General features: G+C 41.5%; 1 long non-coding RNA gene across 2 annotated transcripts; it reads left to right on the top strand.

Moving 5' to 3' along the window:
• Nucleotides 1–664: 664 nt before the first annotated feature.
• LOC142741646 (uncharacterized) lies at nt 665–22,121 on the top strand. 2 transcript variants are annotated; one of them, XR_012881218.1, is made up of 3 exons: nt 665–737; nt 6,021–6,099; nt 21,800–22,121. It is a non-coding gene; the product is annotated as an uncharacterized LOC142741646 (long non-coding RNA). The 2 variants fall into 2 exon arrangements; XR_012881219.1 differs by lacking the exon at nt 21,800–22,121 and adding an exon at nt 10,433–10,949.
• The last annotated feature ends 5,750 nt before the right edge of the window (nt 22,122–27,871 follow it).

The following is a 27,871-nucleotide window of genomic DNA, read 5'->3' as shown; positions in this document are numbered from 1 at the left end:
AAATGGTGGGCACGTGAGGTACAAGCCAATAATGCAATACAAAAGTATGAGAAAAAAAGAGAGACCTCCAGCTCACCTTATTACTGATGTGGAAATAGAGATAGTCGTGCACGGATGTTCGTGTTGGCACACGGTAGACAGGACCAGAGAAAGGAAGTTTAGATCCGGCACAGACGATTCAAATAAAATGGAAAAAGTTTTTCCAAGTTTAATGGGCCAAGAACGTTTTGGCTAATAAAAACAGGGATGAAGAGCACAGCGTGCTATCCTGGTGGTGTAGGGAAAAATGGTTGATAATGATAAGTGAAAAGCCTACGCGTTTCAGACGCTTCAAGCGTCCTTAGTCATGGCTGAAGCTAACTGACTTGGAGAGATGTGTGTCTTATGTACTATGTTGCACAGGTGTAAGTAAGTGGCGCTAATTGGTATCTACATGTGTTCACTCATTATCCGTTTGTTTTACAGGATATGTATGTATATTTAATGGATTGTTATGAAAGATGGTCAAGTATAATACAGGCGTATTCAGAGTATCTATGTTTGAGTGTAGATCCAATAATACTTTATTCTGCCATGGTCATGTTCGTGAATTACTGAGTTCAGGCATTTCCGGTTTGGTGTGTCATTCTTTTTTATTTTTTGTGCTTGCGTTCCATAGAACATGGTAACAATGGAACGCAGAACCGGATGTGTTGACTCCGGCTTTGGAAACCTGACAGGAACAACATGGATCGATCGTAAGTATACAACCTGTTTGTTACTAACTGGGTATGTAGAACGAGTTGTATTATAATAGTACCAGGATGATTAGTAAATCCTATTTATATTAGTTTTTAAATATATGTGTTTACATGAAGAGTGGACCAATGTGCGGACCAGAATCTCGTACAACGTGTATTCTGAAGTAGATAACATCTACGAAAGACATTCAATGTTTATGTACTTAGTAGTCAATTGCTGAGTATCGGTTATGGAGGAAAAAATTGTATTAAAAACAACTATATATGAAAAATGGATGGAAACAAAAAGAAAGAGATAGGAGTGGCAGAAATAAAACAAATAAACTTGTATTAAACTAGATGACATTAAAAGATGTTGTCGTGTACTAAACATATAACGTACACTCAACAACGTTAGGACATTGTACATGCTTTGATGGAGGAAGAAAAATTAATTCATTTGATATGTACATGCTCAGTATAGTATATCTGGTTATGGCTCATTAATTGCAGCATGATGACTCTTACCTCTCAGTTATTTATTACTAAAGTCAATCGCTACAAAATATTTTTTGAAAAAATTTTTTTGTATATTTTTTTGAATTTAATATATATTCTTTGTTTGTTCTATGTTTGTAGTTTCCTATTTTCAGTTTGTTGACTTGTTAAGTTTTACTTAGTGCAGAGTAAATATTTGTGGCTTTGAGTCATAGATTTAATCAATCACAAGTTTTTTACATCACGCTGTAATTGGACGAGTTTTATCTTGCAGTCATGATTAATGTGTTAACTTTGTTACTGGTGGTATAGTTCTGTAATGTAAATGTATGCTTTCCGTATTAAAACTGTATATATTTTGATACGGTTTGAATCACAACTTGTATTTTAATAGTGGAAGTTTAGATCGTGTCTTATGTTAAGGCCATTAGGGAATCGTGTGTTTAGTTTGAAGATCCAGTGGGCTTCACGTTGGTATATTTTATATTGTAAGTCTCCCCCTCTTTTTGGTAGATGGACTTTTTCAATCGCTTGACATTGGAAAAGATTGGTTGTCCTATTATGTTGATGGATAAAATGTTTAGCGGCGTTTGACACATTTACAATATTGGGGTTACGAATATAACTTAGATGCTCCAATATTCGAATTTTCAATTTTCTACTGGTGCAGCCTACATACTTCTTTTTACATTGTGTACATTCTATCATGTAGATGACTGCACTTGTATTACAGTTGATGTAATTTAGTACCGCAAATGTCAACGTGTTGTCAGCATTTGAAAAATTCTTGCTTGGATACGCATATGTACACATTTTGCATGGGTGTTGCCCGCATCTGAAAAAACCCTTATTTTCTAACCATGTGGATTTGGAATTATTGGATGAAAATAGTGATGGAGAAAATGAGTTACCGAGAGAAGGGGCTTTGCGAGCTACAATTCTAACTCCACCTTGGAGGATGGAGCGTAGACTATCGTCTTCAAACAATACAGGTAAATATCTGTGTATTATCTTTTTGATGTCACAGAATTGGTTGCTTTGTTGTAATATCAATGTGGGTATCTGTGGTTTGGATTCATTCTCTTTCGTATTCTCTTTGTCGTAATTTAGGAGATCATTTCTTGCAATTTTAGTTGTAATATTGGTGGCTCTTTTCAGAGACCACTTCGGATACCCTCGTTTTTGTAACCTTGAGCAAATTTGTTCCTGTTCTATATTGAATTGTTCATTAGAACTACAATTCCTTCTTGCTCGGTACATTTCTCCTATCGGGATGTTCATTATAGTTTTTTTGGCATGGTTACTTTTTGCGTGCAAAATGGTGTTTGCCGAGGTGGGTTTCCGATATGTGCTTGATTCAATAATTTTTCCTTCTATGCCTTTTAATTCCAAATCCAAAAAGATGATGTCTGTTTTATGATGACTATGGGTAAATCTGAGATTGTGGACGTTGTCATTGAGATACTCCAAAAATGTGGGGATTGAGTTAGCATCTCCCTTCCAAATAATCAATAGGTCGTCAATGTATCTCTTGTACCATTCAATATGGTGTCCAAACGGGTTATTAATGGAAAAAATTGTGTGTTCCTCCCACCAGGCCATAACTATGTTAGCTATGGAGGGGGAGAATTTGGCTCCCATGGAGACCCCCTTGAGTTGTAGGTAGAACACTCCATTAAACAGAAAATAGTTATGAGTCATGAGGAAGTTAAGCACCTGAAGAATATACATTTGAAAATTATTCGTGTATGCACTCTTTGTGGCCAGATAAAATTCTAGAGCATTGTGTGCAGTTTGGTGAGGGATCGAAGTGTAAAGCGATATTACATCGCATGTGAGCCAGGTGTAATCATTTTTCCATACTTTATATTGAAATGATCGCAGAACGTCTCTTGTGTCTCTCAGGAATGCTGGAGTATGTTGGACTATTGGCTGCAATAATGTGTCTAGCCATTCAGATAGCCTTTCTAGAATGGAACCAATTCCAGACACAATGGGACGCATAGGTGGAGGTCTTGTGGATTTATGGATTTTGGGAAGGGCGTGGAATATGGGTATAATGGGCTGCTCTATGTATATGTATTTTAGTTGTTTTTGGCTGATATGCCCATTATTCAGGCCTTCATTTAGGAGCTCTTTCAGTTTTTTTTGGATTATTTCTATTGGATTGTTGTCCAACCTTTTGTACGTTTGGTTATCTGATAGAAGGTCCAATATGGATGTTTTATAATCAGATTTGTCCATTACCGCTACTCCTCCGCCTTTATCTGCCATTTTTATTATAATTTCTTGATTGTTTTCCAGAGATATTTTCGCCTCTTTGAGTCTTTTGGACAAATTTGATTTATGTGTGGTTTGGTTGGTCCTATTCCATAAGGCTTGAAGTTCTTTTTCTAATAGATTTTGGAAAGTATCCATAGAATCAGTTCTTGATTTGGTTGGATAAAAGCGGTTATTGGTTGTGGAGAAATTAGATAATTGATTAGTAGTGTTATCCTCCTGGTTGTAATTGTCTCTCCCAAGACTATCCAAACACGAAATGGTTTGTAATTCCTGAAAGGACAGAGCCAAAATCGATTGGTGAGTATTATTTGGTAATGTTATAACTGTATCCATGTTTTCCTTTTGAATAAGTCCAGAGGCCTCCATATTCAGGCTCAGATCTTTCTGCTCAGTAGTTGGACCAGGTAGTATAGAGATATGATTCTCTGATAGGTTTCCATCATTATTAGATATGAGGTCTAGTGTTGTCTCCGTGTTTATGTCTTGAGACTCGGACATAAGAAAGTGGCGTTTTACAGTAAGATTTCTTATAAATTTATTGATATCTAGTATCGTGTGAAAGATATCAAATTTATTGGTTGGTGCGAAATTCAAGCCTAGTGATAGAACTTCGTTCTGTGCCGAAGTAAGTACTAATGAGGATAAATTGACCACATTGGGTGTTAAAGTTGGTATTTCCGTGATCGGAGGTGACGACTCTGGTTTGTTTCCAGCCTTCCTGTGTTTCTTGCCGCCCCTCCTTCCTCGTTTTTTGATTGCATGTAATGATTGTTATCGGATCTTTGTGGGTACTTGGGACGAGCTCCAAGGTTTTCATCTTCCGAGAATCCCTCAGTAGATTCCGGCTCTGTGGAGCTGAAACTCACTCTACTTGATGTAGTCCTATATCTGTTTGGTTTTTGGTAGTTTTGTTTTTTCAGGATTGGTTTCATTCTAGAACGGTTTTGGTCTTTTTTGTTCCAATTGTACACTTGGTTATTTTGATAGTCCTTTGTGTCTCTTAGAAATTTGATTTTCTTGGACTCTGCCAGAGACCGATCGAGTTTTTCTATGTAGGATGACGTTCTAGTGTCAAAAAATGCAACTTCAGGTGAGCTGGGAAGGTCATCTATTTTTGTTTTTATTTCAGAAATTGTGACTTCCAGTTCTATTAGTTTAGCTTCTTCTTCTTTAGTTATAATTTTCATTAGTTTAATTGAGCATTCAGTTAGAATCTGGTCCCATTCCTTGGTAAAGGTGTCTGAATAGTTGAATGTAGGAAATTTTTTAATTCTCAGGCCTCTTGGAATCATGTCTTTTTCAATATATGTTCTAAGTGTGGTCAAATCCCACCACACTTTGGCTTGTTGGATCATGTGTTTTTCCATTTCACGAAATAGGTTTTCCAAATCTTGGTTGTGTAAGGTTGGGTCTTCATGATTACCAAACACTTTGGCTGCCATCTGCGCCCTGGATAATTGTGGGTAACTTGTCATCGTGAAAAAATTGTTATAATTTTCAAAATCCAGATATCGTATGTTATATTATATGAGTAGTAATGGCATAAAGAATCTTTCAGCATCAAAAGTACTTGTTCTAGTGCAGTATAAAAACAAAAATACGTAAGAAAAACTTTTTACCACTTGGTATTTGTTTCAATATCGTAAAGTATTATATTGTTCGTAAATTCTTTAAGGAATAACAGGGTATAATTGATCACGTTGGTTTTTGTATACAATCAATCTTCAACATTATCAACACAAATTCTTTTTCCTTTTGACACCAATTCACATTAAGTTCGGACGCGTTTTTTGGGTGCGTTTTTTGCAGGTCCACATATAGGCGAATCCAAAGCTCTAGAATTGCTTAGAGTGATACGTAGAAAATGGTGGGCACGTGAGGTACAAGCCAATAATGCAATACAAAAGTATGAGAAAAAAAGAGAGACCTCCAGCTCACCTTATTACTGATGTGGAAATAGAGATAGTCGTGCACGGATGTTCGTGTTGGCACACGGTAGACAGGACCAGAGAAAGGAAGTTTAGATCCGGCACAGACGATTCAAATAAAATGGAAAAAGTTTTTCCAAGTTTAATGGGCCAAGAACGTTTTGGCTAATAAAAACAGGGATGAAGAGCACAGCGTGCTATCCTGGTGGTGTAGGGAAAAATGGTTGATAATGATAAGTGAAAAGCCTACGCGTTTCAGACGCTTCAAGCGTCCTTAGTCATGGCTGAAGCTAACTGACTTGGAGAGATGTGTGTCTTATGTACTATGTTGCACAGGTGTAAGTAAGTGGCGCTAATTGGTATCTACATGTGTTCACTCATTATCCGTTTGTTTTACAGGATATGTATGTATATTTAATGGATTGTTATGAAAGATGGTCAAGTATAATACAGGCGTATTCAGAGTATCTATGTTTGAGTGTAGATCCAATAATACTTTATTCTGCCATGGTCATGTTCGTGAATTACTGAGTTCAGGCATTTCCGGTTTGGTGTGTCATTCTTTTTTATTTTTTGTGCTTGCATTCCATAGAACATGGTAACAATGGAACGCAGAACCGGATGTGTTGACTCCGGCTTTGGAAACCTGACAGGAACAACATGGATCGATCGTAAGTATACAGCCCTTCTATAAGCCAGAGTTGAGAGCCACAAAAAAACTTATTCTCTATGGAATCCAATGGACCACCACCAATGGGTAGCATGGTGGTCCATTGGTTGGTCAGCATGGTGGCTAGCAATGGGAAGGAAAAACATTTCAATGGAGTTTGTATGTTCTCCCCATATTTGTGTTGGTTTCCTTTAGGCACCCACCATTTCTTCCCACAATCCATAAACATAATGATGGTTAATTTGCTTCCTATGAAATGGACCGTAGCGTGTATGAAATAGGAAAATCAGATTGTGAACCCCACTGGGGACACGGCGTGATATGATTGGTGACAATCACTGGCGTAGCTATAGGGGTCGCAGCGGTCGCAATTGCGACCGGGCCCCGAAGCCAGGGGGGCCCACGGCCCCCCGCACCACATCAATAAAAAGTTACTATAGTAACTCGGGCCGCGGGCCCCTGTTACTATAGTAACATACTTTACTTACCTTCCTGGTTCCGGATCGCAGCGGAGGTCCTGACGTCAAGCGCTGTCCGCAGCGCATGACGTCACAGCGCTATGTCGCCGTGCACAGCATCGAGACTACAGAACTCCCGCCGCGGCCGAAGAGGAAGGTAAGATAGCCCTGACTGGCGGGATCTGACTCCCGGGACCCGCCAATCAGCTGTTTTGAAGGGGCCGCAGCACTCGTACGAGAGCTTCTCCCCTTCATTCCTGTCACTTCATTCCGGTCACACTGTGAATCGGTGTCGGCGATTCACAGTGTGAGCGAGTAGTGAAATGAAGGGGAAGCAGCTCTCGTACGAGTGCTGCAGCCCCTTCAAAACAGCTGATTTGCGGGTCCCGGGCGACACATCAGCTATTGATGGCCTATCCTGTGGATAGGCCATCAATGTTTAGGGACTGCACAACCCCTAAGCCTACGATGTATCAGGCTTAGGGGGCCCATGAGACAGGATCACAGATTGTGTGATCCTGTCTCCTGGGCCCTGTATCTAAGCCAATCACATGGTAGGCTTAGATACATGGCCCATGCGTGATCCTGTCTGCTGGGCCCTGTATCTAAGCCTACCACACTAGGTTTAGATGCAGGGCCCCAGCACACAGTAATCTTATACTGTATAAGATTACTGTCTGCTGGACCCTGTATCTAAGCCTACCTTGTGGTAGGCTTAGATACAGGGTCCCACAGACAGTATCACACATGGGCCCTGTATCTAAGCCTTAGGGTATGTGCACAGACACTAATTACGTCCGTAATTGACGGACGTATTTCGGCCGCAAGTCCAGGACCGAACACAGTGCAGGGAGCCGGGCTCCTAGCATCATACTTATGTACGATGCTAGGAGTCCCTGCCTCGCTGCAGGACAACTGTCCCGTACTGTAATCATGTTTTCAGTACGGGACAGCTGTTCCACGGCGAGGCAGGGACTCCTAGCATCGTACATAACTATGATGCTAGGAGCCCGGCTCCCTGCACTGTGTTCGGTCCGGTACTTGCGGCCGAAATACGTCCGTCAATTACGGACGTAATTAGTGTGTGTGCGCATACCCTAACACACGTGTTACTAATCATTTTTTGTGTGTTTTCTTACAGGTTCGGTCGTTGGACTACGGCGGATTCCAGGACTACTTCGATGACAGCTTTTTTTTTTATTAATGAAATGGTTAATGAGGGCTGTGTGGGTTTTTTTTTTATTTCAATAAAATATTTTTTCTATGTCTTTGTGGGTTTTTTTTAAACTATATTACTACCGCCTTAGTAATGGCCGCCGGCTGATTGACAGCATCCATTGCTAAGGCGGGGCTTAGTGTTAGCCGGTGCAGAGGCCAACACTAACCCCCTTTATTACCCCGGTACCCACCGCCACCAGGGGTGCTGGGAAGAGCCGGGTACGATCCAGTACCTGACCATCTGTAGTGATGGTTGGCCACTGGGGTGGCCGCAGGCTGGTATTATCAGGAGGGGAAAGGCCAAAAACAGTGGCCCTTCCCACCCTGGTAATGCTGCCTGCTGCTGCTTTATTGTATCTGGCTGGTTATGAAAATGGGGGGGACCCCACGTCATTTAAAAAAAATAATAATAATTGGAAAGAACGATGTCGGGTCCCCCCCAATTTTCATAACCAGCCAGATACAACACAGCAGCAGCGGGCAGCATTACCAGGGTGGTAGGTGCCACTGTTTTTGGCCTTCCCCAGCCTAATACTACCAGCCTGCGGCCACCCCGGTGCCTGCCCGTCACTACAGATGGTCGGGTACTGGTTTGTACCCGGCTCTTCCCAGTACTCCTGGTGGCGGTGGGTACCGGGGTAATAATGAGGGTTAGTGTAGCCTCTGCACCGGCTAACATTAAGCCCCGCCTTAGTAATGGAGGTTGTCAATCAGCCAGCGGCCATTACTAAGGCGGTGATAATAAAATTTAAAAAGATACAAGCACATAGAAAAAATATTTTATTGAAATAAAAAAACAACCCTCATTAACCATTTAATTGAGAATAAAAAAAACACCGTCATTGAAGTCCTCGAATCCGAAGTCCAACAACCGAACCTGTAAAAAAAACACAAACACACAAAAATAATCAGTAACACATAAAGAAGCAAAATTATTATTCTTACCTATCCTGGGTCCAGCGCTGGAGACGCAATGTCGGCGAGCTGGGCCCTGTATCTAATCCTATCATGTGTGATACAGTCTGCTGAGCTTTGTATCTAATCCAATCATGTGTGATACAGTCTGCTGGGCCCTATATCTAATCCGATCATGTGTGATACTGTCTGCTGGGCCCTATATCTAATCCTATCATGTGTGATACTGTCTGCTGAGCCACTGTATCTAATCCTATCATGTGTGATACTGTCTGCTGAGCCACTGTATCTAATCCTATCATGTGTGGTACTGTCTGCTGAGCCACTGTATCTAATCCTATCATGTGTGATACTGTCTGCTAAGCCACTGTATCTAATCCTATCATGTGTGGTACTGTCTGCTGAGCCACTGTATCTAATCCTATCATGTGTGGTACTGTCTGCTGAGCCACTGTATCTAATCCTATCATGTGTGGTACTGTCTGCTGAGCCACTGTATCTAATCCTATCATGTGTGATACTGTCTGCTGGGCCACTGTATCTAATCCTATCATGTGTGATACTGTCTGCTGGGCCACTGTATCTAATCCTATCATGTGTGATACTGTCTGCTGAGCTGTGTATCTAATCCTATCATGTGTGATACTGCCTTCTGAGCCACTGTATCTAATCCTATCATGTGTGATACTGCCTTCTGAGCCACTGTATCTAATCCTATCCATAGTTTATAGGGTCGTAGTGCTATAGATATGCTATGCTGTCTCATATACACACATTTTTTTGGGCGGACACATATGTATTGGGGCTATTTCCCTGACATTTTAAGCCCTGAGGGTATGTTCACACGGCAGCGTCCGTTCAGGAGAAAACAGCACCGTAATTTCAGCCGTAATGGCATGTGCAGGCGTCTTTCGCTGCGTCCATTACGGACGTAATTGGAGCTGTTTTTCTATGGAGTCCATGGAAAACGGCTCCATTTACGTCTGAAGAAGTGACAGGCACTTCTTTGACGCGGGCGTCTTTTTTACGCGCCGCCTTTTGACAGCGACGCGTAAAAAAAAATGACCGTCGGCACAGAACATCGTAAGACCCATTCAAATGAATGGGCAGATGTTTGCCGACGCTTTTGAGCCGCATTTTCGGACGTAATTCAATGCTAAAACGCCCGAATTACGTCCGTAAATAGTGTGTGTGAACCCAGCCTTAGTGACGCCCCGGCTGCTAGTGCTGCATTGTTGGGTCACTTAGGAGACCCAGCGATGCAGCTGAAAGCGGACCGTCGGCCATGAGAAGTTTGCGGGGGGGGGGCCCAGTAAGAATTTTTGCATCGGGGCCCATGAGCCTCTAGCTACGCCCCTGGTGACAATCTGTAGAGAACCTTGAGAATAAGATATGAGAAAGAATGTTAGGTATTTACCCATTGACCCCACTGCCCGACGACCCAAATAAAAAAAGGCTATGGTTGTGAGGCAGAGGGTTTCGCTCGGCATCTCAGGTTGTATTATTAATCAGAATTTTCTAAAAATAAATGTAGGTGTAAGAACTTTTTGATGGAAAACGCTCATTCACATTGTAATTCCTCAGGCCTTCCAGCAGTAGGACCCCAACTACGCGCCTTCCAAACCCTTTACAACCTATGTCAGCGCATTGACTATGACAGTAAAGGACACGGCTCTTGTAAAATACAGTCACAAAGTTATTATAAAGCAAGTAACATAAAGCACTGATATTTTCCTCACACAGGACCGACCTATACTTAGAAATACAAAGGAGAGAGACACATTTGCCTGACCCTGCCCTCCTAACATCACATTTTATTTAATCTTCTACAGTAAAATGGGTCTGTATTGTGTCGTGTGTTTGTTTTGTGCTTGGAGAGGGAAGAAGCAAATACAATTGTGAGGTTATAAAGTGATAAAACCTGGTAAAACCGCTCCCCGTAAAGAGAACCCGTCAGCTTCTGTTTGCCTACCCAATTGGCCGCAGTGTTTGTTAGATCTTGTAAAACTTTGTGCCCTTATATCTTTTGAGTGCTTTGTATTACCTTGTTTATCCAGATAATTGACTATATTGTTATATTCAAATGGTATACTCAGACGGTTCGTTTCCCCGTCAGTGCTCCTGTTCTCGCCGTTTTATCCTGATGAACCCCGCCCCCATTCTCAAGATTGACACCTTGTTTTATGCATGAAAATTTTTTTTTAGCACTGTTTGTGGTTACATGGTGTGTAATTTAGAAAATTATTTTTGTTGCATGATTTTGCCCAAAAAATATTTTACTTTTTTTTTTATTATTTACTTTTTATTCTCTTCACATTTCACACTGAAAAGCCTCTAAAATTAAGACTTCTTGTAGATATCTTTTGTGCACGAAAATTTACTTTATATTAAATATTCAAGTTTTTTTTTTAAAGCTTTTTGTGGAATTTTATTTCATTTTTTTAATCCTATTAAAGTGGTTTTCCCATAATCATTATTTATCGCCTGTCCGAGGATAGGTGATAAATATCTGATTGGTGGGGATCCGACCGCTGGAACTCCCACCGATCCAGAGAACGAGCTTACAGAGCGTTCTTGGGAGCCCCATAGGTGCTCGACCACCGCTCCATTCATTTCTATGGGGCTGCCGAGCGCTATCTTTGGCAGCCCCATAGAAGTGAATGGAGCGGTGGCCGAGAAAGCGCACTAGCACTCCATTTCTATGGGGCTCTCGTGAACGGCACTGTAAGCCCGTTCTCTGGATCAGTGGGAGTCCCACTGGTCCGACCCCCACCCATCAGATATTTATCCACAGGATAGGTGATATTTATTCCACAGGATAGGTGATCATATTGATATTGGGAAAAGCATACTATTTGACATCTTTATTTTATACTTATAATGTACTAGAATACTTCTTTATGCTAGTACATTTCGTCCTGTGTCACTATGACACAGGCTGCTCTTAGAGCAATGCTTAGTGTGCCCTAACAGGCTTAGTGTTCCTTCTACGTCACCAGGGCAGACTTCACAGGGGTACCCAGTTCCCGAATGCATCACTGGGAAACCTGGTGACCCGATTGCAGGTGGAGTTCCCTTTGCTCATGCAGCAGTAACTCTTGACCACAGCAATGAAAGGGTTAAACCCTTACGCCTCATGCACATGACCGTTGTGCCGCTCGGGCCGTTTTTGACAGCATCTGAGTGGCACCCGATAGTCTTCACGGACCCATTCACTTTAGCGGGTGAATCGGTTTCGTGAAAAATGATCAGAGTCTCCGATCCGGGGAAAGATAGAACATGTCCTATCTTTCCTCGGATCACTGACGGGACTCGGACGGCACACATGGTCAGGTGCATGAGGCTTTATAGGTTTCTCCGATCCTGGAAGTTAGAGAACCAGTTTGGCGAAACGTTGCTCTAAGAATAGTTTTTAGAGCAGGAGCGCTCACTTTTATGGGTCTTTTTCCTTCCCGCTACTAGTTTTTGTAAATGGGCTCTTCCCGATGTGATGTCTCAGCTGTGTTGTGCGCCAGATATCCCTCCTGAGAGCTCTGATACCCCTGAGAGCTCTGTATCAGTGTATTTTGAGTATTATAATAATAGTTTATTAATTTAGATATATATATGGCTTGGGTTGTGTACATAACCCCAGCATAGTCTGCAGCCCTGTACAAATAATATGCATGATTCACAAAAACACAAAAACGAACCGTAAATAACAGCCAAAACCAAAATTGGTGGGATTATCCTGTAATTATACTGTTAAAGACCTGGACTTTCCACGTGGATTATTAAGGGGTGTTAAGAACAGGAACCAGACTTTGTATCGACTCTTGTTTCCAATTACCTGAAAACAGGTTGGTTGTCATTATTAAAAAATGAAGAGTTACGAGACAGACACACGTTGCGGCCCCTGTCCAGCCGAGGTTCTGCTCCATCAAAAAACTGCGCCGACGTGTGATTTTATCGCAAATCAGAGGTTTTCAAATGAATGTTAAAGGAGTGGCCCAGCTTAGAAAAACCATTTTCATAAAGGGGGGTCCTCTGTTCTGAATCTTTATCTCTCGGCCGGAGTGAAGAGCGGTAACAAAGAGCATCACTTGCTCTGGAGGACCCGTCCTGCCCTGCATTACATAGACAACACATAAATATGAATGGACATTGTGTAATGCTTAATTTCTCCTGTGGTGGCACTGCAGGGAAACTGAACACTTACTGCTAGATTTCCTCCACAGATTACAGCTGATCGCTGTGGGTCCCAACAGGTGGACACTTTGCGATCAGCTTATTGTCAAGAAACCCTTCTAACAAGTTGAAATTGTCCAAAGTGGAGAACCCCATTAATGTCTGAGAGTTTTTTACAGGTAAACAGCAGAATTACCTGCAAAAACCACAAATTCAAAGCTGCGCAATAACATGTGCAATAAAACCGCAAGTCGGTGCAGCATTTGGTAGATCACGGATGCACCTCGGCCGGACAGAGTCAACTACGTGTGTCCTTACTGCAGTATGAGGGGAACTCCGGGTCAGAATTAAAAAAGGATTGGGCAGGTAACCCGGGGATAGAAAAACACAGAACAGTCAAATTCCTTTAATCTGGTATTAATGGGAGTTGCTAAATTGCTGATAATCAAATATTCTGAAATTTTCAGACCGTCGTAGAAGAATATATATTCAGGTACGCCAATTTGGCACAATTTGCTCCTAAATTCATTCATTTGAAAACACTATTGAGAGATTTCCCCCATTGTTTGGTGATGGGTCTCATGGATATCTTAAAGGATATTTCCGATGTGCATGGCTATGGGCTCACTGCTGACTTTTGTACTCTATGACGCATCAGATCCTTGTTCAGGATTAATATTTAACTAGGATTTTCTTATATTCATATTCCATATATACTTTACGAGTTTAAAAAAAGAAAATAAAACAATATTGAGCAGAGTTAGCAACTAGTTTTACCCTACACGTAATAAATGTAAATTCTACCCATTAAAAATATATGACGTCCTTGAAAGGATTTATGTGGGACTGTAGTGTACGGGCACCACTAGATATTGGACACTTGACTAGGAGTGATATAAAACGTGCCTAAAAGCAGACAGCACTGAGGAGACAGAAAGCACATTATAGAAAAGCGCACGCCCAAACATAGTGAGAATTTAATTTTTTTAGATATAAAAAAGGTTAAAATCATCTAAAACAAGACACAAAAAACATATATAAAACCAAAAATATATTGCCGTTCCCACTGCAGGGATCACCCAGAGTAAGTGAGGACAATACACACGGGTAAACTATCTATACACACTGCACAAACAGCTATAATAGCAACATACAAACAAATCTCAAAGTCCAGTAATAGAAATACAATACTGTAAAATAATAATAGCACTAGGTTCATATAATTAGTAAAATACCAAAATTGCAAGAGAGCGCAGGAGCACCTAGGACAATCCTGTGCCTAAATATATATTGCACAGACCTGGTTTTTGTGTCTGGTTTTAGATGTATTTGACCCCTTTTTTTGTATAGAATAAAATATGGATTCTGGTTGTGCGATTCTCTGTAATGTGATTTCTGTCCCCTCAATGAGACTTGAAAGAATTTAAGGAATTTTCTTATGAGGGCCACCCATGTCCATACACCCTATTAGGTCATATTGATGTCATAGAGGTGGTTTGGTTTTGCAGTGAATACCTGCAATACCAGGCACAGCCTACAGATAAGAGTGGCACTGTTTCTGGAAGAAAGCAGCCATGTTATTCTGATCCCATATCATATTCTTCAAGGTCATACTCATAGTAGTGCAGGGAAGCTTGCTCAGGTTGGACCAATCCTATTTCGCTGTAAGCCGTGTGAACCTATGCTCGTTGTATTGATATGGAAACATCAAACATTGGCGAGAATCACACCTCAGCCCTGGTGGGGGCTCAATAGCACCTTTTCAAAGTAAGAAGATGCCAGTATTATAGATGGCACATGGTGGGGTTTGGGGCATGTGACAGATTTTGTATTGGGGCGGAGGAGCTATAACAAAGGTGATATCATCCTGATCTCATACAAAGAAAGGGAAGAAGAACATTGAACACTTGTGTCCTAGTTTGGGGAACCAGTCCCTACAAATACGGCTCCATTTACATTTTTGGCATCACCCCTCCCCCCACCACTATTAATAACATTAGAGACATAACAATCTCATAACATAATTCCTTCATTGGCGATAATAATCTCTATATCAAGAACATTATTGTCAGTAATAATACTTATCCCCATCTATATATCTTGTTAATGGGGAAACTGGTAACACATGGAATAGTCCTGTCGATCAACTCTTCGGAAAACCAATAGGGCTAAGGTCACACCCTATTTGGGGCGAGAATTCATCACATACAACAACATATGTCTAAAAACTCCACTTCAATAGCAAAACATTTGTCATTAGTGAATACATTTGGCCGGTATGGGTCATTACCTCAACTGTATAGAAAAGCGTAGTCAACTAGACGCTTCAATACCACTGTAGGCAAGAAAAACGTATACAATGACAGATGTATGGAACAGGATAGGAATAGAGTAACATAAGCCTGGACCTGGACCTAGCCTTAGGGTCGCCTTACACGGTCCGACGTGGGCCTGGGAAACGAGCGCCGATTAATTAGACGGCTCGTTCATCGGCGCACGTTTGCTCCTTTCACAATTTAACATACGTTTCCATCATGTCGGCAGTGTGTCTCCTTGTTTACACACCAAGATGTGCTGCCGACAACGACTTAGATTTTAGGCTGCAGAAACTATACAATCAGCCGATGAATGAGCATTTGCTGATCGCTGCCCTGTTTACACTCATTTGCCTGATAATTGGCCGGTGTAAAAGGGTCTTTAGATTATATAGGGCTCAGATCGAGCAAGACCGCTGCTGCTGCACTATTCAACATCATTCCCTGCAAGAATCTTTTCCATTCAAAATCAATAAGTCATCAATATCCATCACATGACACATGCATTTAGTGCTCAAAAATAATAAAATAACAAAAAATGACAGAAATATACACTCCAATAAATTCATACCGTGCTAACATAATATGTAAGAGTATAACATCAATATTTATGAAGATATATAAACATATATATATATATATATATATATATATATATATATATATATATATATATATATATATTATATTATATATACAGTGGAGGAAATAAGTATTTGATCCCTTGCTGATTTTGTAACTTTGCCCACTGTCAAAGACATGAACAGTCTAGAATTTTTAGGCTAGGTTAATTTTACCAGTGAGAGATAGATTATATAAAAAACAAACAGAAAATCACATTGTCAAAATGATCTATATTTATTTGCATTGTGCACAGAGAAATAAGTATTTGATCCCCTACCAACCATTAAGAGTTCAGCCTCCTCCAGACCAGTTACACGCTCCAAATCAACTTGGTGCCTGCATTATAGACAGCTCTTACATGGTCACCTGTATAAAAGACTCCTGTCCTCAGACTCAATGAATCAGTCTGACTCTAACCTCTACAACATGGGCAAGACCAAAGAGCTTTCTAAGGATGTCAGGGACAAGATCATAGACCTGCACAAGGCTGGAATGGGCTACAAAACCATAAGTAAGACGCTGGGTGAGAAGGAGACAACTGTTGGTGCAATAGTAAGAAAATGGAAGACATACAAAATGACTGTCAATCGACATCGATCTGGGGCTCCATGCAAAATCTCACCTTGTGGGGTATCCTTGATCCTGAGGAAGGTGAGAGCTCAGCCGAAAACTACACGGGGGGAACTTGTTAATGATCTCAAGGCAGCTGGGACCACAGTCACCAAGAAAACCATTGGTAACACATTACGCCGTAATGGATTAAAATCCTGCAGTGCCCGCAAGGTCCCCCTGCTCAAGAAGGCACATGTACAGGCCCGTCTGAAGTTTGCAAATGAACATCTGGATGATTCTGAGAGTGATTGGGAGAAGGTGCTGTGGTCAGATGAGACTAAAATTGAGCTCTTTGGCATTAACTCAACTCGCTGTGTTTGGAGGAAGAGAAATGCTGCCTATGACCCAAAGAACACCGTCCCCACTGTCAAGCATGGAGGTGGAAACATTATGTTTTGGATGTGTTTCTCTGCTAAGGCACAGGACTACTTCACTGCATCAATGGGAGAATGGATGGAGCCATGTACCGTCAAATCCTGAGTGACAACCTCCTTCCCTCCACCAGGACATTAAAAATGGCTCATGGCTGGGTCTTCCAGCACGACAATGACCCGAAACATACAGCCAAGGCAACAAAGGAGTGGCTCAAAAAGAAGCACATTAAGGTCATGGAGTGGCCTAGCCAGTATCCAGACCTTAATCCCATCGAAAACTTATGGAGGGAGCTGAAGATCCGAGTTGCCAAGCGACCGCCTCGAAATCTTAATGATTTACAGATGATCTGCAAAGAAGAGTGGGCCAAAATTCCATCTAACATGTGTGCAAACCTCATCATCAACTACAAAAAACGTCTGACTGCTGTGCTTGCCAACAAGGGTTTTGCCACCAAGTATTAAGTCTTGTTTGCCAAAGGGATCAAATAAATATATATCATTTTGACAATGTCATTTTTTTATTTTTTTTTATATATATAATCTATCTCTCACTGGTAAAATTAACCTAGCCTAAAAATTCTAGACTGTTCATGTCTTTGACAGTGGGCAAACTTACAAAATCAGCAAGGGATCAAATACTTATTTCCTTCACTGTATATATATATATATGATTATTTAGGCTTTATAAAAAAATTATTTAATATTTTATTAATTCTAAGAAAAATGATATTTATCTTGTAATATTATTTTTAGTATTTTGTATTAATATTTATTATTATTATTATTATTATTATTATTATTGTCATTATTATTATTATTATTGTTGTGACATTTATACTATCAATAATATTGTATAATATTAAGAATTAGATTATGTTCAGACGTGGCCGAATTGTCGCTGATTTTCAGTGCAGATTCCTAACCGAGAATCTTTAAATCTGCAGCATGTTCGTTCTGTTGCGGAAATTTGATGGATTTTCAACGCAGATTTTACCCTTTAAAATGCATAGTTTGAAATCCGTGGCAAATCTGCATGTAACACATGAGTATTTTGCGCAGATTTGTCACGGACTCGAGGCAACATCTGCGGTGGAAAAACGTCTGAACATAGTCTTTTTTTCTTATATAATATATTACTTTATTACCATTTCACAGATAGAAAAATAACTAAAATGGTAACAATATAATTTTTTATGAGTGCATGTACTTTACAAGTAGGTTGATTTCCGCCATGGATTTTTATTTTCTGTAAATAATATTTTTCAGCCCTTTTTAGAAAAAACGCCACATATGAATAGGATCATAGGTAGGATTCATAGGGCCCCTCACCTACTGTAAATGATAATAAATTGTACTGTACATGATAGATAGATAGATAGATAGATAGATAGATAGATAGATAGATAGATAGATAGATAGATAGATAGATAGATAGATATGAGATAGATAGATATGAGATAGATAGATATGAGATAGATAGATATGAGATAGATAGATAGATAGATAGATAGATAGATAGATAGATAGATAGATAGATAGATAGATAGATAGATATGAGATAGATAGATATGACATAGATAGATATGACATAGATAGATGATAGATAGATAGATAGATAGATAGATAGATAGATAGATAGATAGATAGATAGATAGATAGATAGATAGATATGACATAGATAGATAGATAGATAGATAGATAGATAGATATGAGATAGATAGATAGATAGATAGATAGATAGATAGATAGATAGATAGATAGATAGATAGATAGATAGATAGATAGATAGATTGATTGATTGATTGATTGATTGATAGATATGAGATGATAGATAGATAGATGATAAATAGATAGATATTAGATAGATAGATAGATAAATAGATAGATATTAGATAGATAGATAGATATGAGATAGACAGATAGATAGATAGATAGATAGATAGATAGATAGATAGATAGATAGATAGATAGAAAGATACAAAATCAGGCAACACTTTAAAATTGTGCGACCACAGAATCTAAGGCGTTAAAAAGAGCGGGAACGGCCCCCTCTGACGTCTTATCGCCCCCCCCCCCCCCTTCCATAACACCTGTTAAAATCATGATATACTGCAATAAATTAGTATTACAGTCTATTATGCAAGCGATCCAATGATCGCTGGTTCACATGCCCTAGGGGAGCTAATAAAAAAAAGTTAAAAAAACTGTTAAAAATAGTTTTTTTCATGTACAAAGAAAATAATATAAATTAAAAAAAACATTTTCCCCCTAGAGCACTGTAAAAAAAACATAATTGGTATTGAACCGTAAAAATCCGAACTATTACAATTTAACATTATTTAACACGCATGGGGAACGCATTAAAAACAAAAATATTTAAAATGCCAGGATCACAGTTTTTTGGTCACCTCATCTATTAAAATAGAATAAAAAGTGATCAAAAAGCTTTATGTACCCCATATGGTACCAATAAACACTACAGCTCGCCCCACAAATAACAAGCCCTCGCACTGAACCATCGACTGAGAAATAAGAACGTTCTGTCTCTCAGAATATGGCGACACAAAACACATTGGTTTTTTTAACAATTCGTTTTTGACCTGTAAAAGTAGTAAAACATAAAAAAAAATTGATAAATTTGGTATCGCCATTTTTGTATTGACCCCCAGAATAAAGTTATTTATTACACGGTGAATGCCTTAAAACCAAACCCCCCAAAAAATGGAGGAATCGCAGCTTTTTTCCCATTCCACGCAACAAATACATTTTTCCCAGTTTCACAGCACATTATTTGGTACAATAAATAGTGGCGAGAAGCAGTTAAATAAATATTTATAAATGATCTGTTTTATTTTCAAATAATGATGTTAAAATAAATAAATAATATAAAAAAAATAAAAAACAATTATATAATAAAATATAATAATAAATAATGAAAAATAAAACATAAATAGTCATAACTAATTCTAAAAACGAATAATAATATTAGATATAAATATAACATTTTGAATGTATAACTTACATGGGATGAAGATGACAATAAGTAATAAATAGCTCTTAGCTCCCATGGCAGGCATGCAGTTATCTCAGGTAGTAGACTGTGGGGCGAGCAGCGGTGTGCGAGGTTTTGAAGCCTCTGTGACAGGTGGGTGAGGCTTCTATATAGCAGGAAATCTTAAAAGAGAAACCTGTCTGCCAGCAGTACCTGTATCTGACCACTGGGGTACAATATGTTTAAAAATATCCTGCAGCGACGCGTTTCTATCAGCTGCTCTTTGTCTCTTTTGTCTTCTTCTTACGAAATTGGGCTGACACTTTGTAAAGCTCGGCTGGAGGTGTAAATGGCTCGACATACAGGTGCACTATGAAGTTCCCAACTCTCGCAGAATATCTTTACTACACCGGCTCCAGGGGCACAGGTATTGGGGGTGCAGAGATTGCACCCGGGACCCGTAAACTGAGACAAATGACATATCATAGTTGGGGCAGACTCAGCTAATTCTTCTGGGAATTTACTGCAAATTCTCGGCAAAATCCACGGCAGATTTCGTATCGGATTTGCTGCGGATCTGACCCTTTGTATTGAAAAAAGTAAAATATGCAACAGAATTGAAATGTTGGATTTTAGAATCCACAGAACGCTTGAATTCCGTGCAAAATTTTTCTTCTACATGTATATGGGGTTCTGAAATCCTTATCTACATATACCGCACCGTAATCGTCGCAAATGTGATTCCACAATGAATATCCTCGATGTGTGAACTCAGCCTTAGGGTGTGTTCACACGAAGCGTAAATACTGCGGATTTTCCCAATGAATTTAGTTGCGGAAATTCCGCAGCATAATCCAGTAGCAGTGGATGAGATAGAACAAATTTCATCCACACGCTGCGTAAATGATAAGCATAAAAAAACGCAAAAAAAATTCACCTGCCGTGTGGTTTTTTAATCCGCAGCATGTCAATTGTATTTGTGTAATCGCTATTTATTTGTTGCAGGTTTTCCCCATTGAAGTCAATAGGGAGGTAAAACCCGCAACAAATAGCAGATGTTGCGTTCTTTGCGGTGGAAAAGCAGCGATTCCACCGCAAAAACCATCTCAGAAAAAAAGAAAAATCTTATACTTACCTGGCGTTCTGTGTTTCTTCATCCAGGCCGGCCTCCTGGGACGCCGTTTCATCCCATGTGACCACTGCAGCCTGTGATTGGCTGCAGCGGTCACATGGGATGAAACGGCATCCCAGGAGGCCTGGCTTGCAGGACGGCAGAGGGACGTTCGCCTGGCTATGTAAGTATGAAACTTTTTTTCCTTTTATGTGCAGTTTTCCGCAGCGGACATTCCGGTTGAAAATCTGCACCACAATTTGGTGCAGTTTTTCGCCCGGAATTCCCTGCGGCGCACAGGGCGGATACGCTGTGTACTTTTAGACAGCGTATCCGCCCTGTGTGAACATAGCCTTCCAGATTTTGAATTGGCGCCCAAAAGCTTCAGCTTACCCCTCTGACCAGCACTGACTACTATTACTACATACTACACCCCAGGGGTGGACACAGACAGCATGAATGGTATATGGGCCCCATGCTCTTATATAACTTATCATAGCGCATCCACCTTATCTCTCTCCATCAATCCACCAGTAATTCTGAGGCATTAGATTAATGGTCTCAGTCCCTTACATACAATCCAATAGACAGTGGGCAGTTTTTTGAGGTGTCGGTGTGCCCCTTTACCTACTGGGCCCAGGTTGCACAAGCGGTATGACGGCCCCTGCTACATCCTAAGAAGATCAAAGTCAATCTGCAAAGCTGAAGGTGAAACGTTTTTTTCTGTATACCAAAATCTATGTTTATAGCGGACAGAGCTCTACACCGTGTTCCAAATTATTATGTACATTGGATTTAAGTCTCATAAACATTTAATTATTAGTTTTTCAATTAAACTCATGGATGGTCTTGTGTCTTAGGGCTCTTTGGATCATTATAATCAATCTCAGACACCTGTGATAATTCGTTTTCCAGGTGTGCCCAATCAAAGGAAAACTACTTAAGAAGGACGTTCCACATTATTAAGCAGGCCACCGATTTCAAGCAATATGGGAAAGAAAAAGGATCTCTCTGCTGCCGAAAAGCGTGAAATAGTGCAATACCTTGGACAAGGTATGAAAACATTGGATATTTCAAGAAAACTTAAGCGTGATCATCGTACTGTGAAAAGATTTGTGGCTGATTCAGAGCACAGACGGGTTAGTTCAGATAAAGGCATAATGAGGAAGGTTTCTGACAGACAAATTAATAGGATCAGGAGAGCAGCTGCTAAAATGCCATTGCAAAGCAGCAAACAGGTATTTGAAGCCGCTGGTGCCTCTGCAGTCCAGCGAACCTCAAGGTCTAGGATCCTCCAGAGGTTTGCAAGTGTGCATAAAGCTATTATTCGGCCACCCCTAAACAATGCGCACAAGCAGAAACGGTTGCAGTGGGCTCAGAAATACATGAAGACTCATTTTCAAACCGTGTTGTTTACTGATGAGTGCCGTGCAACCCTGGATGGTCCAGATGGATGGAGTAGTGAATGGTTGGTGAATGGCCACCATGTCCCAACAAGGCTGCGACGTCAGCAAAGAGGTGGCGGAGTCATGTTTTGGGCTGGAATCATGGGGAGAGAGCTGGTAGGCCCCTTTAGGGTCCCTGACCGTGTCAAATTGACCTCTGCAAAGTACTTAGAGTTTATGACTGACCACTTTCTTCCATGGTACAAAAAGAAGAACCGTGCCTTCCGTAGCAAAATTATCTTCATGCATGACAATGCACCATCTCATGCTGCAAAGAATACCTCTGTGTCATTGGCTGCTATGAGCATAAAAAGAGAGAAACTCATGGTGTGGCCCCCATGTTCCCCTGACTTCAACCCTATTGAGAACCTTTGGAGCATCCTCAAGCAAAATATCTATGAGGGTGGGAGGCAGTTCACATCAAAACAGAAGCTCTGGGAGGCTATTCTGACATCCTGCAAAGATATTCAAGCAGAAACTGCCCAAATACTCACAAATTCAATGGATGCAAGAATTGTGAAGGTGATATCAAAGAAGGGGTCCTATGTTAACATGTAACTTGGCCTGTTAAGTTTTTCTTGATTGAAAGAGCTTTTGATTTCTGTAAATATGACCTCCTGATGCTGCAAATTCAACAAATTACCATTTTAGTTTTCTTTACAACCTTTAAAATGTTTTGATCTCTGTTGTGTATAATAATATGAAACAGTGCATTTTGAGTTTTTTACTTCTAAAAAAAAAATCTGTTATCATTAGGAGATTTGTTCAATAAAATTTGCATTATACTCCAACGGTTGACGGCTTGAAGATTATACTGACTGTCATTTTCATCGACTATTTAGGAAAATCAGCGAAAAATAACATTTGCATAATAATTTGGAACACGGTGTAAATATGCTGCATAGACAGAGTTAATGAGGATCTTTCATCGGGGTGTGGCATTTAATTAGAAAAATCAATAGCCCTCCCGAAAAAATTATTCTGAAAATATAATTATGAAAAAAAAAAAAGTTAAAAGTGTTATTTACTGTGCACGCTAAATATGTAAATACGGTGAGTCTGGTTCAGAAGTTCCCCGTCATGCCCAGCAGTGCTTTCATAATGCCAGGCGGCGGTGTGGAATCCTTAGGAAGGGGGATGCCCCGATACGCGTTGGATGAATATTTATATGCTAGCATTTTTATTTATGTTTTAGAGCCTTTTTTTTCCCCCAAAAAAATAATGTTCTTCGTAAACATTCTAAACATAGGGAGTTCACCAGGCGAGTTTATTATAACATTATTGTGGATTAGAGGAGAACTTGGGATCTAGCTCTCCTCACATGTGTGAGTACTGATTATTTGAATGTGCTTTCAAGCTCTGCACCTAATCCTGAAAATCCGCTCTCCAAAGGTTTTTATGTTTTTTCCTACTATACAGGTCTATGGAGAGGGGAGGGGGAGGAGGGTGCAGGAGCAGTGAGAGGGTATGTTCACACGGCTTATTTTCGGCTGCTTTTCGAGCCGTAAACAGCAGAAAAACTGCAGAAAAATCGGAAGCAGAACGCCTCCAAACATCTGCCCATTGTTTTCAATGGGAAAAACGGCATTCTGTTTCAACGGGGCATTTTTTTACTCCCGCAAAAAATAAGTGCATGTCACTTCTTGAGCCGTTTTTGGAGCCATTTTTCATTGACTCCATAGAAAAACAGCTCCAAATACGGCCGTAAAAAACGCGAGTTGCTTAAAAAACGGCTGAAAATCAGAGGCTGTTTTCCCTTGAAAACAGCTCCTTATTTTCAGATGGTTTTTGTTGGCCGTGTGAACATACCAAGAGAGACACAGGCACGCTGCCCATACAAGTTTATGAAGAGGGGAGGGGAGAAGGAGGAGGAAACAAGGAGAGACACATACATGCTGCCTATAGAAGTCTATGGAGAGGGGAGGGGGAGCAGAAAGAGAAAGAGACCCAGACACGCTGCCCACAGAAGTCTATTGTGAGGGGAGGCGGTAGCAGGAGCAGAGAGAGAAAGACACAAACATGCTGCCTATACTCTATAAGTCTATGGAGAAGAAAATGGAGCAGGAGGAGGGAGCAGGAAGTGACCCTTAGGTAGTGACTTAAACAGTTTTTTTAGACCACAACTGATCATGCGCTATAAGCTTCCAAGTACGTGCAGGATTTTACTTGACTACAGTCAGTAATAGATAGTATGGCCTTAAAGGGGATGTCTGAAATTTGAAAGGGTCTTCTTTTTTCCAGGAATTGCGTCACTGTTTAGGCTGTGACTGGTATTGCAGCTCGGCCCCATTTACTTAAGCCCAGTTCACACAGAGTTTTTTGGCACTGATTTTGTCACAGAAAACGCGTCGGAATCAGAGCCAAGAAAACGACCAAGACCGCCTCTCATTTAGCCGCTCGCGAGAAAAAAATGGGGCATGTTTATGCAAGAACATGCCGTGGTTCCTGCCTCTGACCTCTCATTGAAATCAATGACAGGCAGAGAAAGCGTTCTTGGCTGTGTTTTTTGCCCGTGGGGCTCAATTGCCACGAGCGAAAAACGCGGCAAGAAAGGGCAGGCAGGTCAAAATTTCCTGAAAGAATTTCGAGGCAGATTTTTTTTCTACCTGCAAATTCCTCTGTGTGAACAGGGCCTTAGGTGACCCATTCCAGAGTCTGGGAAAGCAGAGCGACCCCTTGTAGGAGCTTTAATAATGGGCATATTGGCTGTCACCCAGCTTTCCCAGAAATAACCTTGAACCGGCTGAATAAGGACAGATTCTTGCTTGAACATCTTTACTCCTTATCAGGAAAAATATCATACTTTCTTACTAAAAATAAAAAACTATTTTTGGCAGCAAAACAACATCTTTGCAGTTTGGGATTAAGTTATAATCCACGTAAAGTAAAAGAAGACAACGCCTATGTGAATCAGCGAAATGGAAACTCGTATAGGAAACGTACATGTGGCAGCACCGCTGGGGGCCAAACAGAAAGGGGACTTTATAATCTCATAATTTACACAAACCACCCATTAGAGGACAGTGTATAGAGGAACTTGTTGGTACACTATATGGCCAAAAGTATGTGCACCCCCGATCATCTCGCCTATATGAGCTTGTTGGACATATTATTCCACAACCATGGGAGTAAATTTGTTGGGCCCCTTTTTGTGGCTATAACAACCTCCACTCTTCTGGGAAGACTTTCTACAAGATTTTGACGTGACTGTGGACATTTTTGCCCATTTATCTAGAAGAACATTTCGGGTCAGACACTGATGTTGGAGAAGGGGGTCTGGCTCACCATCGCCGTTCTAGTTCATTCCAATGGTGTTGGATGGGGTTGAGGTCAGGGGTCTGTGCAGCCCCTCGAGTTCCTACACAAAAAAACTCACCCAACCAAGGCTTTATGGAGCACTTTGTGTGCACCGGGCACAGTCATCCTGGAACAGAATAGGACTGAACCCGAAACTATTACCACAAAGGTGAAGCTACAATTGTGTAAAATGTCTTTGTATGCTGTAGCATTAACATTACACCTTACTGGGGAAAAAGGGGCCAAACCCTAAAAAACAGCCCCAGACCATTGCGCCTCCTCCACCAAGTGTTACAGTAGTCACTATGTGTTCTGGTAGGTAGCGTTCTCCTGGCATCCACCAAACCCATATTCCTCCACCAGCCTGCCAGATAGTGAGACGTGATTCATCACTCCAGAGAACACGCTGCTCCAGACTCCAGTGGCGACGCGCTTTACACAATTTCAGCTACCGATTGCCATTGTGCATGGTGATATTAGGCTTGTGTACAGCGACCATGGAAACCCATTTCATGACGCTCCGGACGCACAGTTCTGGTGCTGATGTCACTTCCAGAGGCAATGTGGATCTGTAGTGAGGCACACAACAGAGGATAGATGATTTTTACATGCCACGCTCCTCAGTACTCGATGGCTCCGCTCAGGGCCGCCATCAGGGGGGTATTACTGGTACTCCCGTCAGGGGCCCGGCCACATGAATGAAGTAAAAGGGGCCCGCCGGGCTGCCGTCGCACCCCCCCCCCCTCGGACTGTTGCCCCCCCCTCGCAACGCTCACGGCCCCCCCCCTCGCAACGCTCACGGCCCCCCCCCCCCTCGCAACGCTCACGGCCCTCCCCTCGCAACGCTCACGGGCCCCCCCCTCGCAACGCTCACGGGCCCCCCTCGCAACGCCCGCGGCACCCCCCTAGCGTCACCCCCCTAGCGACACTCCCCTAGCAACACTCGCGGCAGCCCCTGCATACCTGTTATAGCTTCACTGGAGGGGAAGATGCAGCATGTGCTGAAGCTCCGTGTGGAGATCCCGCCCCCCAGCTCCTCTACACTGCCGACTGGACATGCAGGCTGGTGAGTGTTTTCCCCTATCCATCCCGATTCCCATCCCCCTGACCCCATTTGTAGATTGTATAAAGTTGGTTAAAAAGTTTTTTGGTATTTTTTCGTTTTCCTAGCACTTTTTTGCCGCGATTTTCGTAATCGCGGCAAAAATGGCGCAGTTTCGCCGCGATTATATAAAAATCGCGGCAAAACCGCGTGATTTATGCCGCAATTACGAAAATTGCATGAAAAAAAGATACAAAACATGAAAAGTGCTGTTAGGCTATATTCTCACAGTGCGGTCAAGTCACGTTTTTTTGCAAAAATTGTGGCAAAAAATGGGATTTCACCGCACTGTGTAACTAGACTAAGGCCTTATTCAGACGGCCGCATTCGGTCCGTGACATACGGAGCGTGATGGAGCCGGACTCCTAGCATCATAGTTATCAGTGTTGCTGGGAGTCCCTGCCTCTCTGCGGGAATACTGTCCCATACTGTAATGATGCTTTCAGTACGGGACCGGGGACAGTATTCCCACGGGAAGGGAGGGACTATGATCATAGATAACTGTGATGCTAGAAACCCGGCACCCTGAACTGTGGTCGGTCCGGGAAATATGGCCGATACACGCTCCGTATTTCACAAACCGAACATGGACGTCTGGATAAGCCACTTACTTGCCTCCTATTTTTGGTGCGGATTGTGCACTGAAAATTCACTACAAATGACAATATAAGGCCTTATTCACACGAACGTGTTATACGTCCGTGATACTTATTACGTCGCACGGACTTATGTTAGTGAATGGGGTCGTTCAGACTGTCAGTGAATTTCATGCAGCGTGTATGCGCTGTGTAAAACTCACGACATGTCATATACTTGCCCGTGTTTCGCGCAGCACACACCCATTGAAGTCATTGGGTGCGTGCAAATCGTGCACGGCACACGGAAGCACTTCCGGGTGACGCGCGTGATTCGCGCTACACAGGGCCGCCATCAGGGGGGTATTAGGGGTACTAGTGTAGGGGGCACGGCCAAACTTAATTGAAAGGGGGGTCCGGCAACTGCCGCGACTTGCCTTTGGTAGAAAAAAACAGGCCCCTGCAATGGGGCCTGTTCTTTTCACCAAAACAATGTCGTGAGCTGCGGGCCCCCCTCTCGTCAAACACCTCCGTGAGCTGCGGGCCCCCCTCTCATCACCGCCGCGAA

The sequence above is a fragment of the Rhinoderma darwinii genome, chromosome 2 (assembly GCF_050947455.1).
Source record: "Rhinoderma darwinii isolate aRhiDar2 chromosome 2, aRhiDar2.hap1, whole genome shotgun sequence".
Classification (NCBI taxonomy): Eukaryota; Metazoa; Chordata; class Amphibia; order Anura; family Rhinodermatidae; genus Rhinoderma; species Rhinoderma darwinii.
Note: the sequence above shows the minus strand (reverse complement) of the source record. Positions and strands in the feature narration are given on the sequence as shown.